Below are 15,559 nucleotides of genomic sequence, written 5' to 3' on the forward strand. Positions count from 1 at the left end.
AAAATATAATAATAATAAACTTCCCACATGTAAAGGAAACTGTCTTCTGTATACAGGTGGGAAAAAAACAATACTCACAGGCACGTGTTCCTACACTTGTGGGAGCATTTTCCGTGGTTATGATTTTTTAATCCCAACTAAGCCACCCTTCCCTATCATGTATTTATGACTTGGCTGGAAGATTAGAGAATACAGTTTGTGATGGTTATGGACATTTTCTCTGGTAAGGCTCCTCATATTAGTTCTCAAATATATTTCAAATATATGGAACTAGGGGGTCAGTCCGCCCATAGTTTCCTAATTCCAATTCCATTTATGAATGAGGCACTAATTCACAAATGGAGCACAGTATGCACAACGCAATAAAGTCTCTGAGTACTTAATGGTGGCTGCATTATTTTAAAAAGCTCCCCAAAATACAGGCATAACTGAAAAAGAGGAAGCCTGATGCACCCAGGAGAGGTGTAAAGGAGACAGTTGTGGCAGTAAAAAGGGCCAGGAGAAACATCTGAGAAAACGGAAGAAGAAGGTGAAGAGTGCAGTCAAGTTACAGCCATTAAGTACTTGAAGAATTGGGAAGACACTCAAAGTAAAGTATGAAGTATAAAAATTGGGGCAGGGAATTGTATATACAATATGGCCCCGATTTGGGGATACAATTGTGTATTTCCTTGAAGAAAACCAAATATTGAGGGGGTTTTTTTCCTTAAGCTTTTTTAAATTTTTTTCATTCTACTTTTCTATCTTTAACACGAACTGAACCTTGTAAGATTGAAAAAGTACACGCTACAGTCGCGTTTCGTGAAAATGTGGCATTCTTTTCCATTTAATTAATATAACATGGTGCTCAAGTTCCCACCCTTCAGTGAAGTTAGGAAGTAAACCTGTCGATCAAGGTTACTCCCTTTCTTCCGATTGTAAAACACAGTTTCTGGGTAGAACAGTAACTTCCAGGTAGTCTCAGCCTCTTTGGGGCAATGGATTGTTAAAGGTTTCTCTCCCCTCCTGCTCTCCAAAATGGAGCCTGAGGAGCTCAGGAAGCTACGCCTCGCCCGCTCGCTACCTCCAGGCCTCGGTCTCTGTCCTCCGGAGGCCACCGAAGATGTGCGGCCTCACCTGGCATCTGGGCCCCACGAGAGGCCCCACGCTGCGACGCGCGACCGCCGAGGTGTCGTCCACCCAGTCTGGACTCGCCTGGCTCTCCCAGGGTACCGCGCATCTCAGCCCCGCAGCGCCGACTCCGCCAGCGGCCTGCGCAGACCCCAGCCTTCCCTGCGTCTCCTGCTCTCTTGAGGCGCTGGCATGGCTCGCGCCTACACAGCGCTGCCCTGGTCCCTGAGCCTAGGCACGCACAGTCTGCGCAGCCGTCACTCCCTTTGAGGTGCAATGAGGTGCTTCTTGGTTCCCATGGCCACCCTCAGGTTTCCTGGGAGTGAGAGCCAAGCTTCCCCTGCTTTTTATCACGCCCTCCCACCGCGGAATAAATTCCGACACGCATGTCTGACCATTTGCTTCGTCAGCCCCCGCCTGATTTTGTGTTTACTTGGCCTGACTTAGACTTCCCTTCCATCCATCTTACTCTTCCCAAGGCAGCAATTCTCCCCTACTCAACAACCGTAATGGTGAAATGGCTGCAGGGAAACATTAATTTGGGGGGGGGGAAGGGTTGAAAAAACAAGAGTTTTATATGTACAAGATTCTTCATCACATAGTTTCTACTTCTATAATCTTTTCCCCAAAATATTATTTTTAAAATGTAATTATGGGAGTCCTAGAGTCATTCTGAAAGTCACGGACAGCCAGGTAATTCTCAGTAACTGCCAACAAGATAACCTTTTCTGGGAATATGTTCCATTTTGAATTCCAAAAGAGCACATTGCCAATCCTGCTTAGGCCAAGAGAGTGTGATGAGACCTGGATGCACCCTATGGTATATATGAAGGGTTTAGCCTGCCAGATATATTGGTATTCAATAATGTTAGCTGTGATTACCATGCTGCAGAAAGGAAGCAGAAACAGATTTGATCAGAGTGCCACAGTACGGAAAGAACTGATCCTTAAAGTAGTGAGCCCCATATCTATAGAGGCCCATAAAAAGCTAAACTGGCCACTAGTTCACTGCCAATTTCATATGCTCTCCTAATCCAGGAAACAAACAGCGCACAACACACACTCACTGTATCTCAACTTTCCATATAGGAAACTCTAATACTGATACTGGGGGGAAGACTTGCCACCACTATTTAAAATGTTCTGCTTTTGGGTGCCTGGGTGGCTCAGTTGGTTAAGCGACTGCCTTCGGCTCAGGTCATGATCCTGGAGTCCAGGGATCGAGTCCCGCATCAGACTCCCTGCTCAGCAGGGAGTCTGCCTCTCTCTCTGACCCTCTTCCCTCTCATGCTCTCTCTCTACCATTCTCTCTCTCTCTCAATAAATAAATAAAAATCTTTAAAATAAAATAAAATGTTCTGCTTTTCAGTGAAAGGATGAACCAGACACAAAAAGATGATTTCAACCCAAGGTATAGTAAGATGCTATATGACAACATTTGGCTATTTTTAAAAAATGTCACTCTAGAATATATAGAGAGAGAATATGTATATATATGTATATATATATATATATATACACACACATACACACACACATACACACACACACACAATTGGAGATAGAGTCCTGCAGCCTATTAGACTGATTACTGAGAGAAGGAAAGAAAGAGAGGGAGGAAGGAAGGGAAGGAATTAAAGAATCTTACCAACATAAAATCTGAATTGAGGAGATGAAGGGAATGTGGAGAGGATGGGGCTGGTGAACCGGTTTGGAAGGTGAGGTTGGTTAGGCAACATAAGGAAATTAATTTGAACAAATAACTTTTGATATATTATCTTCCAGAAAGGAGCAATAATAGAAACTTTCTTTTTATTTTTTAAATATATTTTAGATATAATATTAATATCTTATATTTTCAATATACTACTAAGAGTCTTTCTTTTTATTGAATTAGTTTATTTATTTTTTGGAAGAAAGAAAGGACCCAGCATCTGGTTGTTGAAGACTGTACAAAACCATTCTTTATTTAAACCAAATCTCTTTAATAAGGCCAGAACAAACTCGAACTTAATGATGTGTGGATTTTTTTTTCTAAACAGCCTACTACAAGATGACAAACATACAAAAGAAAAAATTTGGTAAATCATTTGCAACTTTATCAAATTAAAACCAGCAACTACCATTTCAAATGCTCTTGGGTTTTTATGTTGTGAATGGAAATCATAGTTTAAGTTGTTAACAAAGATGCTGCTTGATGCACTACTCAGTAGGAAGTCCTTCAGGAAGGTTACTTTGAAGGGCAAAGCAATACTGCTAACCAGTTTTGTTAACTTAATCCCAGGCTTAGCAATGGAGTGGGAAAAATCAACTGAAAGAAGTAAAATAAGGATGCCATTGAAGCTATTTTAGGTAAATTCTAAAGTACCTACTAAAGGCCCAGGTCAGGTTGGGGGGGGTGGGGGGGAATGCATTATATAATGGCTAACATGCTTTAAAATAACTACAATATAAATTCATATTTCATAAATATTGGTTTATGCCATGTGGTAACTCAAGTTAACACTCACAACTACGACTGTAACATAAAATATTTCCAGACGGGAAAAACAATGAGAAATCTCAAGACCAGAACACTGTCTTACACTAAAAGGAAGGTGGATCAAAACATAACCATTTTCATATTTTAAAAGCTCCTAAAACTTGGATTTTCCTGTAACCAAAAAAGGTAACCTCCTGATCAACTCATACACAGTCTTGTATCCATTTCTATGCACCTCTCTCACTCTTCATATTTGATTTCACTTTTTGGGATGCCAGCAAAAATCTTCACTGAAGTCAAAAATACCCTTCACAACAGAATTTCTTTTCCAAACAGTGCAATTTGAAAACTTGAAGAGTCACAGTGCCCTCTAGTGACCCATTGATAAGACTGACTTTTATTTCAATTTCAGAGAACAAAAAGTTTAATGAGTCTTACACATTTCCAGGGAGGTTTTTTTTTTCCCCACACATATTTATAAATGCCAGTTTCTATTTCTAATGGGGGAAATTATAAGTTACAATCAATTAGCCACACAGCACACTAGAGAATGACTCCCTTTTTTATCCAGTGCTCCCACAGTTACACTGTTATCTGGAGGGGAAAAAAGGCTTAATTCCAATTAATCCTGCAAAACAAGATACATTATATATACAAATGTAAGATTCTTAATCTAGAATTGTAACAAGGACAGGTTTGTGGGGCTATACTATAGTCCCGAATCTGTCAGTGCCTGACAATGAGACCAGTGTCAAGGAATTTCTCTGGAATTTCTCAGTCTCACCGGAACCTCATTTTTCTTCCTCTGTAAATGAAAAAAGGTGGATGAGGATGCAGGAAAATGGATTCTGAACACTTCTAGTGGGAGCATTGACTCTACAGCCTTTCTGGAGGGAAAGATGGCAATAACTCTCTAACAATTTCCTAAGTACATTGGCAATAACTTTCAAAAACCAGGAGTTTCTAAATGTACATCACCTTAGTGCCAGAATAATGGCCAATATTGAACTGCTACTCTGTCCCACATACTGTTTTAAGTGCTCTAAATATATCTGCTCATTTAATCCTCACAAAAATTCTACAAAGTTGTACTAATAATTAACCCCATTTTACGTATCAGGGAACTGAGACACTAAAATTTGCCTGAGTTTACAAAATCAATAATTGGATACAAACCCAGGCTGTACGGTTCAGAGTCCATGCTGCTACTATACTATAATTCCAGAACTTCATCTTCTGGGAATTTATCCTAAGAAAATAATCAAGGATATACACAAAGAATTTTCAATCAGGGTGTTAATCTCAGCATCATTCATAATAGGAAAAAAATGGAAAGTAATTAAATATATTAAGTGAAAATAGCAGGTTAGAGACGTACAAACATTCATATATGTATGGTGTGCTCCCATTTTTTTAAAGAAATATATATTTAAGAGGAAGGAAGAAAAATTGCAAATGTATAAATAATAATTATGTTGTGAGCATAGCATAATGTATAGAGAAATTGAATCATTCTGTTGTACACCTGACACTAATATAACATTGTATATCAATGATACTAAAATTTTAAAATTATAATAATAATAATGTGTAGAGAGTAAGTGGTGAGAGGAGGGATAATGATTTTCTTCTCTTTTTATGTCCATTTTCCAAATTTTCTATAAATAATTCTAAAAATATTTTATATTTTTAAGAAATGAAGGAAGGTTGACTTTATTTTTTTATTTTTGCAAAATTTTAAAGTTGGAAAGTCTTGGCTTTTAAACTTTTGCTTTTGACCACTACCTTTCCATGCTTGCACTTGCTATTTTATTTTATTTTAATTCCAGTATAGTTAACATAGAGGGTTATATTAGTTTCAGATGTATAATATAGTGATTCAACAGTTCCATACATCGGCCAGTGCTCATTGCAACAAGTGCACTCCTGAGGTGCCTGGCTGGCTCAGTCGGTAGAGCATGGGACTCTTGGTCTCAGGGCGGTGAGTTCAAGCCCCACGTGGTGTGGAACCTACTTAAAAAAAACAAAAAACAAGTGCATTCTTTAATCTCCATCACCTATTTCACCCCTCAGGGAAATGCAAATCAAAACTACAGTGAGATACCACCTCACACCTCTCAGAACGGCTAAAATCACACAACATAGGAAACAACAGGTGTTGGCAAAGATGTGGAGGAAAAAGGAACTCTCTTGCACTGTTGGTGGGAATGCAAAATAGTGCAGCCACTGTGGAAAACAGAACAGAGATTCCTCAAAAAGTTAAAAAACGAACTACCCTATAATCCAGTAATCATTCTACTGGGTATTAACCAAAAAAATACAAAAACATTAATTCAAGGGATACATGCACCCATATGTTTATTGCAGCATTGTTTACAATAGCCAAATTATGGATGTAGCCCAAGTGCCCATTGTTAGATGAATGGCTAAAGAAGATGCAATGTACACACACACACACACACACACAGGAATATTATTCAGCCATAAAAAGGAATGAAATCTTGCCATTTGCAATTATGTGGATGGAGCTAGAGAGTATAATGCTAAGCAAAATAAGTCAATCAAACACAAATACCATATGATTTCACTCATATGTGGAATTTAAGAAGCAAAACAAATGATCAAGAAAAAAAAAAGAGAAAGATAAGCCAAGAAACAGACTCTTAACTGTTGAGAACAAACTGATGGTTTACCAGAGGGGAAGTTGGGGGGGAATGGGTAAAAATATTTTATTTTTAATGGGAAATTCAGGCCAAATGTGCTCTCAGGTACCTCCTACCTCTAAGTATTTATGATTTGGAAATAATAAATGGAGAATAGTCATGGAATTTTAGAACTCAGGGAGAGAAAAACACTTACCACCCCTCTAGAAGTTCCCATATCTGCTTGATTCTCAGAATCACCTGGGCTAAACAAAGACAAACTTCTTGCCTCCCTCTATTTCCAGTCCAGATCACCTGAGGATGAGGTCCAGGTGATTCTTATGAGCTGACAGTGTGGGAAACCACTAATTTACTCCCATTGCATCATTTCAGTCTTCTGACTGGCACCTAAAACAGCACTCTTGCAGACCAGAGCCTTCATATACTATTGGTTATTAAAAGCAATCCAATTGTTATTGACAAATTTCAATTTCAGGTTAAATTTTTTAATTTTCTTGAGGAAAAATGCATCTTAAACAATAAATTTACTAATAAAAAAATTTTAGGCATAAAATAATGAAAGTCACACCTACCAACAATGAGCAGAGAGAATGTATTCTTACCTATATTAATTTGCAAATGGCTTGTTCACATTTCTCAACTACATACTTATTTAAAGGAACCAAAATTTCTTAGAGTTCACAGGACACAGAATCAGACCCAAACAGAAAGAACAGATATTATAGGCAGTGGGTTGGGGAGGGTGGAGTTAATGCAACAAAAATGTTTTGTTTTAAGCAAAAGATTGTCCAAAGCCTTCTCAATAATCCTAATTGCACAGAGTAAGGAAAAGCCACTCTGGACACAGTGCAAACATTTGTAAATAAAGAGAGAAGGAAAGGCCCTTGCAAAATCTTCCTTGAAGTTCCACAATTTAAATGTTTGTCACCTTTTCTGAAGCCATTGGACATATTCTTAGAGCAGCAAGTTTTATTTGCAGTATAGTAACCTAACTGGTCTCAAACTGATGGTATAAAAAGAGATAGAGTTACAGTAACTCACATGAGATGCTCATCACAGACTATTTTATCCAAGCCACAGACCTAGTTGCCTGGTGTGCCCATGTCATTTTGTGCACGAAGACATCTGCCAGGTGCACCCCAGCAGGAAACAGGGGGCTGACTACTGATCACAGGTAAATAAATATGGAAGGTAAAATGGTTCATCTCTCATTCCTGCAATTCAAAAAGAAAGAACTCCTGACATACCCATCTCAACAAAAAACATACATACACATGCTCACAAAACATTTAAAAATATAAACCAAGACCAATGTTGAATTGAAAAACTGTGAAAATAGCTCGGTAATAGTGAATATCAAGGTGACATGAATTGTGGATAGCATGTGCTGTTGCTTTGATTGCTTGGATGAGTCATCAGATAACACTCTCCCCCAAGCCTTAACTGTAAACTGCTTCAATTCCCTTACCTGAGCTTTTGCTCTTCTCTCTTAGAGTTCTGGAAAATGTTCTGCTCAAGGAAGCAAGTACACACATAGCCCAGATGAACTATAATTAAGGTGGCAAGAAACCAAGGAAAAGAGAAGGCAGTATTAGTTCAATTGTTTCCTTTGCATAGGGAGCAGATGGACTCCAAGGTCTAATAACCTTTTTGTACCTCAGCTAAGGCTGACAATACATCATTATACTCAGATGGAAGCAAGAAGAAGGTGCTTAGCAACTTGGACTTGGAATGTCTGAGCTTTTGTCAATTTACGTCATAATCTTAATATTAAACAGGCTTGCTCTCATTTGCCAGTCATCACCTCATTTTATGTTTTTCAAAAACACAAGAAGATTAAACAGTCTTTCCTGAAAGTACTTTAGCCCCTTAGATATAGAACAGTAGTAGTATTTAAGAGTCTCCCCTTATAAATGTATACATAAAACTGCCATGAGCCTTGATGGAAATTATATAAGTTGGGGGGTCTTCCATGGGTAACATTTTCATTAGCCACAGTATGCACATAACCCAGGCTCTTTTTGGAATTTGGATACCAAGGACTATTCCTTGGACTCCATTATGTTTGTGTGCTTTGTGTATATAAGAATTTATTAGAACTTCTCTTTCTATTTAGTTTTATCTTTTCCTTCTTTAATGTCTGTTTGTCTACATTATAAAATATAGACAATTATATATAATATTTTTAATGAAAATAAAATAAGAGCAGATGTACTGTAAAACAATTAGTGGAGACAAAGAAGAAATAAAAAGAAAGTCATTTTAGGCAGGCCATACGAGGCTTCTCTCCTGAGTGGATGATGTCATATTCCTGCTTCAAAAACAAAGAGGGGTTTAATTGTTTTATCCTTATATTTCACAGCCATTCTAAATCTGCTCAAATATCATTAGACCTTTTCAAGATTGATATTGAATTTTGGGTTGTGTGCTCAAATATTTTAGATGTCTAGATCATGATATGTGATCAATTAATAGCTGATGAAGATAATAAAGAAAGAATGAAGAAAGAAAGGAGACCTGAAAATGAATCAAAATCACTGGACCATCAGCAGACCAACCACATCCCCTTCTCACAGGGAGAGAATTCTATTAGTAACATATGATCAAGGGGATGGCAATCACCATTTCTCTCCAATATCCTACTGTGGTGTCTAATTATGTCAATATAGGAGGGAGACAGAGCTTGTTAATCTTCCATTTTACTCTATGATAAAGAAGAGAAATATTGGGAAAAATTAATTCCTGTCAGGAAACCTAGAAATATTGGTTGGAGATGTCAATAATATACCCAAGTCCTCAGATCCCAGATAAAGAGTTTCACATATAATTCGTATTCTCCTGGCTTTCTCACTGGAGATGCCAATGAAAAAGAAGGAAGAGATAATTATATAAACAATAAATCTGAGTCATCACTGAACTCTTGCAAATCTTTTTGACAACAACAATAAAAAAGGGAATAAAAAATGCTTCCAGCAGAATTATCCTTAATTATGATGAAAAATATATAACTGAGTATGTTATTCTGAATAACCATCCTCCCTAGCAGGGACATTTGGAGTTTGGAATAACTTCAAGGAGGAGAGAATTAGGAGATTCTCTGGACCACATAGTTCCCATCAACTCAGGGGAGAGAGGAAGTTCCCAGTACAAACTTGACTTGGAAGAGAAGAATTTTCCCAACATTACACTGAAGAATGTTGGTCTAATATAATATCTTCTCCATTCTTCTGCCGGTGCATACTCTCCTACCATATGACAACCTCCAGTGAGAAAAGTTGTGAGGGTCTATCTCATCGTTATCTTCGTCCTATCCTTTGGTATGGAACCATATACTTGGAAGATTCAAGTTAAGTAAATGTTATAAAGGGTCATAAAATAGTGTGGAGAAGAATAATGTAATAAGAGCAGATGTACTGTAAAACAATTAGTGGAGACAAAGAAGAAACAAAAAGAAAGTCATTTTAGGCAGACGATACAAGGCTTCTCTCTTGAGTGGATAATGTCATATTCCTGCTTCAAAAACAAAGAGGTGTTTATTGTTTTATGCTTATATTTCACAGCCATTCTAAATCTGCTCAAATATCATTAGACATTTTCAAGATTGATGTTGAACTTCTGCAAGATCTAATATTTTACAATTCTTGATGTAAAGGAATAAAAGTAGCCAAAGATCCTTCTTGGAGCTAGACAACTGACTTCCTGTGGAGGCTTGAGAAAGTATTTTAACTTTTCCAGATCAAGGCCATGGCTTTCTCATTGGTAAAATAGAGCTAAGTATCTTCCTATACTTTCCTCATAAATTGTTTTGAAATTCAAAAAAACCACTGGGAAGTGTTGAAATTTTGTTACTTTTTTTTTTCCTCCAAAGATGAAAAGTGATCATCCCTCCAATGAAGGAAAGACATGAAATCTACAGGATTAAGTCATTTTAGATGCTTAAATGTAGAGCATTCTTAAACAAAAACCCTCAAACCTTCAGCCCTGGATAACCTCTTACAATTGAGCCACTGTTTAATACATTCTTATAATGCCAAGGTTTTAGAAAAGAGGGTAAAAATACCTTCTTTGGGCAATTTGTGCGCAAATGAAACAGCTTATTAAAGATTCCCTCAATGAGAATGTGTAAACACTGGTCTTGGCCACAAAGAAACAATTTCCTGGGGCAAACTTCATGGTCTGATTTCCCAGAAATACCCTGGAAAATGAACAGAAGGAAACGCCTTATACTGCTTTGTCTGTAGCCACAAAATATACACATAGGGTCCCACCCAGCTGGAATTTAACCCTGTGCCCCCCAAAAAGAACAAAAATAATAACAAAAGTCCCATAATGAAGCCATTGTACATGCAAAAATAATACCTACACTCCCTATGCACGAAGGCCAATATAATTATGGGCCAAGAAACTGAGTTCCTTCGGAGTGGAAATGTGAACAGGTGCCCTGTGATATTTTTAGGCAAGAACCATTCAAGGTTATCTCCTCTCCCCTCAGCTCTACTTAGTTTAAATCCATCAGAGGTAGGAGTAGTAGGATAGTACTTGCTAATTTATTCAATTTAGAATGGACTAATGAGATTGTCATTAGTGAGTCATTTGTCATTGTCATTGTCATTAATGAGTGAACATCCACAAGAATATGTCTATCAAGTATTACTTTAAAAAAAAAAAACTGTCATTATTGTAACTGTCGATCTAACAGAAGAGGGTTTAGAACAATTCACTCAAGGAATAGTCTATTTTTTTTTTTAAAAGATTTTATTTTTATTTATTCGAGAGAGAGAGAGAATGAAAGATAGAGAGCACGAGAGGGAAGAGGGTCAGAGGGAGAAGCAGACACCCTGCTGAGCAGGGAGCCCGATGTGGGACTCGATCCCGGGACTCCAGGATCATGACCTGAGCCGAAGGCAGTCGCTTAACCAACTGAGCCACCCAGGCGCCCCAAGGAATAGTCTATTCTTGTATGGTTGACTGTATCTCTACCACCACCTTATGTCTAAAATCAGGCTATCAGTGTCCTTCTATCCAGGTCCCATCCCATCAAACCAGCTTACTGCCAAGACTACCCACTTCTGTTAGCAGATTGGAAACTACAGACTCAACATAGACTTCTCTCTCTCCTTATTCTCAATTGATCAACGTTCCTTTTAAATATTAGTTTAGAAATGCCTCTCCCTTTCCTCTGCCACTACCATGGTTCCAGTCTTTGGCGTTTCTCTCCAATTGCTTCAACCTTGCCTTTCCACACTAGTTCTCAACACTGGTTGCACTTTCGAATTACCTCAAAATATTTGAAAAACAACCTAAATCTTTTACACAAATATCCTTAGACAGTAAGATCTTTTTGTTTGCCTCCTTCACTCAAAAAAAAGAACTTTTAGTATAAAGACATGTGAAATTGGTCGCCTGGGTGGCTCAGTCGGTTAAGCGACTGCCTTCGGCTCAGGTCATGATCCTGGAGTCCCGGGATTGAGTCCCGCATCGGGCTCCCTGCTCGGCGGGGAGTCTGCTTCTCCTCTGACCCTCCCCCCTCTCATGTGCTCTCTCTCTCTCTCAAATAAATAAATAAAATCTTAAAAAAAAAAAAAGACATGTGAAATTTATCTTATTACTTTTAAATGAGAGTACTTTATAGTAATATTTATGTTCATATTATCAAAGGACACCTAAGTATTTCTGGTCCCTGAGTAAATGCCTGGGACATTTATTTTGTACAAGAAGTTTTTCTTCATGCAAAATTACCCACAGGTTACAGATTGTTATAACTGAGTTAAAAATAGTTATTGCCATTAAAAGATGTAATTGAAAGAGCACAGGACTAGGGGATTTGAATTTTAGTTCTGATTCTTAGTTATCTATGATGCTAAGCATAAGTTCCTTTTTTAAAAAAATTCGAAGAGTAATACTGTCCCTACATACCTCAAAAAATTATTGTCAAGAGTAAATGGAATAATATATATGAAAAAGTATGAACAACCACAAATCCCAAATGCCCTCCTCTTGCATTTATGCATTTTATTCCTAAATAGGCTATAATCCCTTAGATTAACCTCAGTTTGTTATAAGTAAATATTGCAAATTAAGCAATATTCTAAAAAGAAGAAAATATATTTTTCAAGAGAGTATTGTCTCTGTTATCACTTATGCTTACTGTATACCAGAGGTAGCCTTCTATTTAAAGAAACTATAAGCCAGAGTATGTAGGACTCCTCTCAGGCTGCCAACACTTCCTCCTTCATCGGTAATCACTCCCTCTATCCTTGGCAAGCCCTCCCTAAATCTGCAAACAATTCCCACACCCTGATTTCAAAGACAAGAAAAAGCAGGCCAACCAACAGGTAAATTGCCAGTCACACCTTGCTTTCACATTGGTTCATCAGTTATCTTCTCAACTCCCCTGCTGGGGAAAACACAGGAGAAACTACAGCTGAGGGTAAGGGTACTCACATCTGCTAAGAGTGTATCCTCATGTGTTTGCCTGTGAGAAACAAGAGTGTGTCTAAATGTAAATTCAGATGATGGAATTGAGTGAGTGCAAGGGAGGGTAGAGAGCCAAGACTAGTTTCAGTCCAAAGCCATACCATAGACACTCAGACAGATTAAATCTGCCTTGGATCCTAGGTACCCCCTTGAAGATTAATGTAGATTACCACCTGATTCAGGAGCCATAAGAATAGTTCAAGGGACTTGAAGGGATTTCTAATCCTATCCAAATACACCAGATATATCCTCCTTAAGTTCCAGTCTTAGCCAAAAAAAGTAAACAAACAAACAATCACCACAAATCCTTTTTATAAAACAGTATCCACCTGTATCAAACCTCTTTATCCTAGATATGTAGAAACATGGCAAGTTTTAACAATAATCCAATACATGATTCTGGATAAAAATTTAGAGAATTCCTCAATTAAACTGTATTTAAATGTAATATTCATTTATTTTCTTACCCAGATGATTACTGATTATGTTGAAGGTATTGCACTAAATTTTCACTTGGCAAAATTCATCTTTTTTTAATCAAAAAGTTTACAATATAGTATTATTTCTCGACCATTTGGAGTTGTTGAATCTTTTGAGAATCTGGTTAAAGATACAGCTGCTCTTACCAGAAATACACCAATACATGTAAAATTTGCATCAGTTTTAACCTAAAGTCTACCTAATGCTTATCAGGAACAGTTAATGTTCAAGAAAAAATAAGAATGAAGGTAATACAAAGTAGCAAAATATTAAGGCAATAAGATCCACTATAAGAGCTTAGAACAAGGAGCATTTATTTGGGTGTAGAATTCTTAGGTAAAGCTTCATGATGGAGGACACTTTGAGGTTTGATCTTGAAGGATGAGTAGGACTTTGCCAGACAGAGGTGGAGCATTCAAGGCTACAGGAATGGCAAAAGCAAAAGTAGAGAATCACATTAATATGTGAATGTTAGGCAAGTCCAAACAAGAAAAATGTTAAAATCTCACTAGAAAGTTTGGATTTCATCCTATAAGTAAAACCAAGTCATTGATGTTTTTTAAGCAAGAGAGAGAGATAATCAGAATGGTGCATTAGAAAAATTATCCTCGTGGGGCCCCTGGGTGGCTCAGTCAGTTAAGCATCTGCCTTCGGCTCAGGTCATGATCCCAGGGTCCTGGGATTGAGTCCTGCATCGGGCTCCCTGCTCCGCAGGAAGCCTGTTTCTCCCTCTCCCACTCCCCCCTGCTTGTGTTCCCTCTCTCACTGTCTCTCTCTCTCTCTGTCAAGTAAATAAATAAAATCTTAAAAAAAAGAAAGAAAGAAAGAAAAATTATCCTCGTGACATTAAAGTATGAATTGGTGAGGATAAGTATTAAAGATAGAAGATGGTATAAGCAAGAAGTAATGAGTCAGGAGCAATAAGGCTCATATAACAACATTTTAGAGGTAGAACCAAACAAAATTGGCCCTTCATTAAAATGTGGACAGTGTAGGAGGAGAAGGGATTAGATGTGATTACGAAGGTATCTCTTTTAAAATGTTAGGAAATACAGCAAATGAAGCACATTTTGAGTGAAAGATCAGTTTATTTAGGGCAGATTGAGTTTAAGCTACTAATTATTCCTGAAAATGGATTTTACTTATGAATCTGTATCCATCAGAATACTAATAGTACTAATAACTATAATATTAAAAGAAAACAGGGATGCCTGGGTGGCTCAGTCGTTAAGCATCTGCCTTCGGCTCAGGTCATGATCCCAGGGTCCTGGGATCGAGCCCCACATCGGGCTTCCTGCTCAGCGGGAAGCCTGCTTCTCCCTCTCCCACTCCCCTTGCTTGTGTTCCCTCTCTTGCTCTGTCTCTCTCTGTCAAATAAATAAATGAAATCTTTATTAAAAAAAACAGACTAAACAAAATCTTGAGACTCTATCAGGAAATTGAACAATCCTCCAAGAGAATTTTCAACCTTTATTCAAACAAGCAGGAATTCAGTGACCAGTTTGCAACTCATATCACATTTCCAAGTCCCAGCCTCTTCAATTTTATACTTTGCAACTTTTATACTCTGCACAAACTAATCTACAGTTTATAAAAACAGAAGGTGTGCCAATATTCAGCAACAAGCAGAAATAAGCAATGTTGCCAACCTCATCAAAAACACTGATTTCTTCCCAAGAGAAAGAATCTCACCAAATGAGTGGGGCAACAGTTACTTGACAACACCAGGCAGCAGAACGTTGATCAAAACCAGCTTCCTGCCTCCGTAACAGCCCTCTCAGAATAATAGATTAAGAGCTAAATGGGACCCAAGAATCATCTAATGCAACCTTTCTTGAGTAAGGAAAAACAAAACAAAACAAAACAAAACAAAAAACTAATGCTCAGGGATATTAAGGAACTCACTTTGGCAATAAACAACAGAACTGGAACTAGAACTTTTGTCTCCTGACTCCCATTTCAGGTGTGCTTCCCTCAGCCCCATATTTTCAAATGTTTCTTTGAGTCATGAATTAACCCAGTGGACTTGGAGTTAACCTACGTCCCACAGAGCAGAACTTGGGAGAACATTGAGCTGCCATACTGATGGATTATTGGGGTTGCTTCCAGCTGTTTAGACAGAACCATTCAAGCATCTGGCTGAGCTGAGGGAATGAGTGGCTACACACATGTGTGCTTACTGAGGGAAAGGTTAGAAAGGGGAAATAGCTTCTTCATAGGTGCCCGCCACTCTCCTTTTCTGCATTTCTTTCCCAACAGTGCCTGCTAAGAGACCTGATATCAAAGGACTCCCATGTCCTCTGCCCTCCAGCCTGCCCTTCTCTCTCACTGAGCCTTATGCCCCCAA

Source organism: Zalophus californianus, chromosome 2, assembly GCF_009762305.2.
Source record: "Zalophus californianus isolate mZalCal1 chromosome 2, mZalCal1.pri.v2, whole genome shotgun sequence".
In the NCBI taxonomy this organism is placed as follows: domain Eukaryota; kingdom Metazoa; phylum Chordata; class Mammalia; order Carnivora; family Otariidae; genus Zalophus; species Zalophus californianus.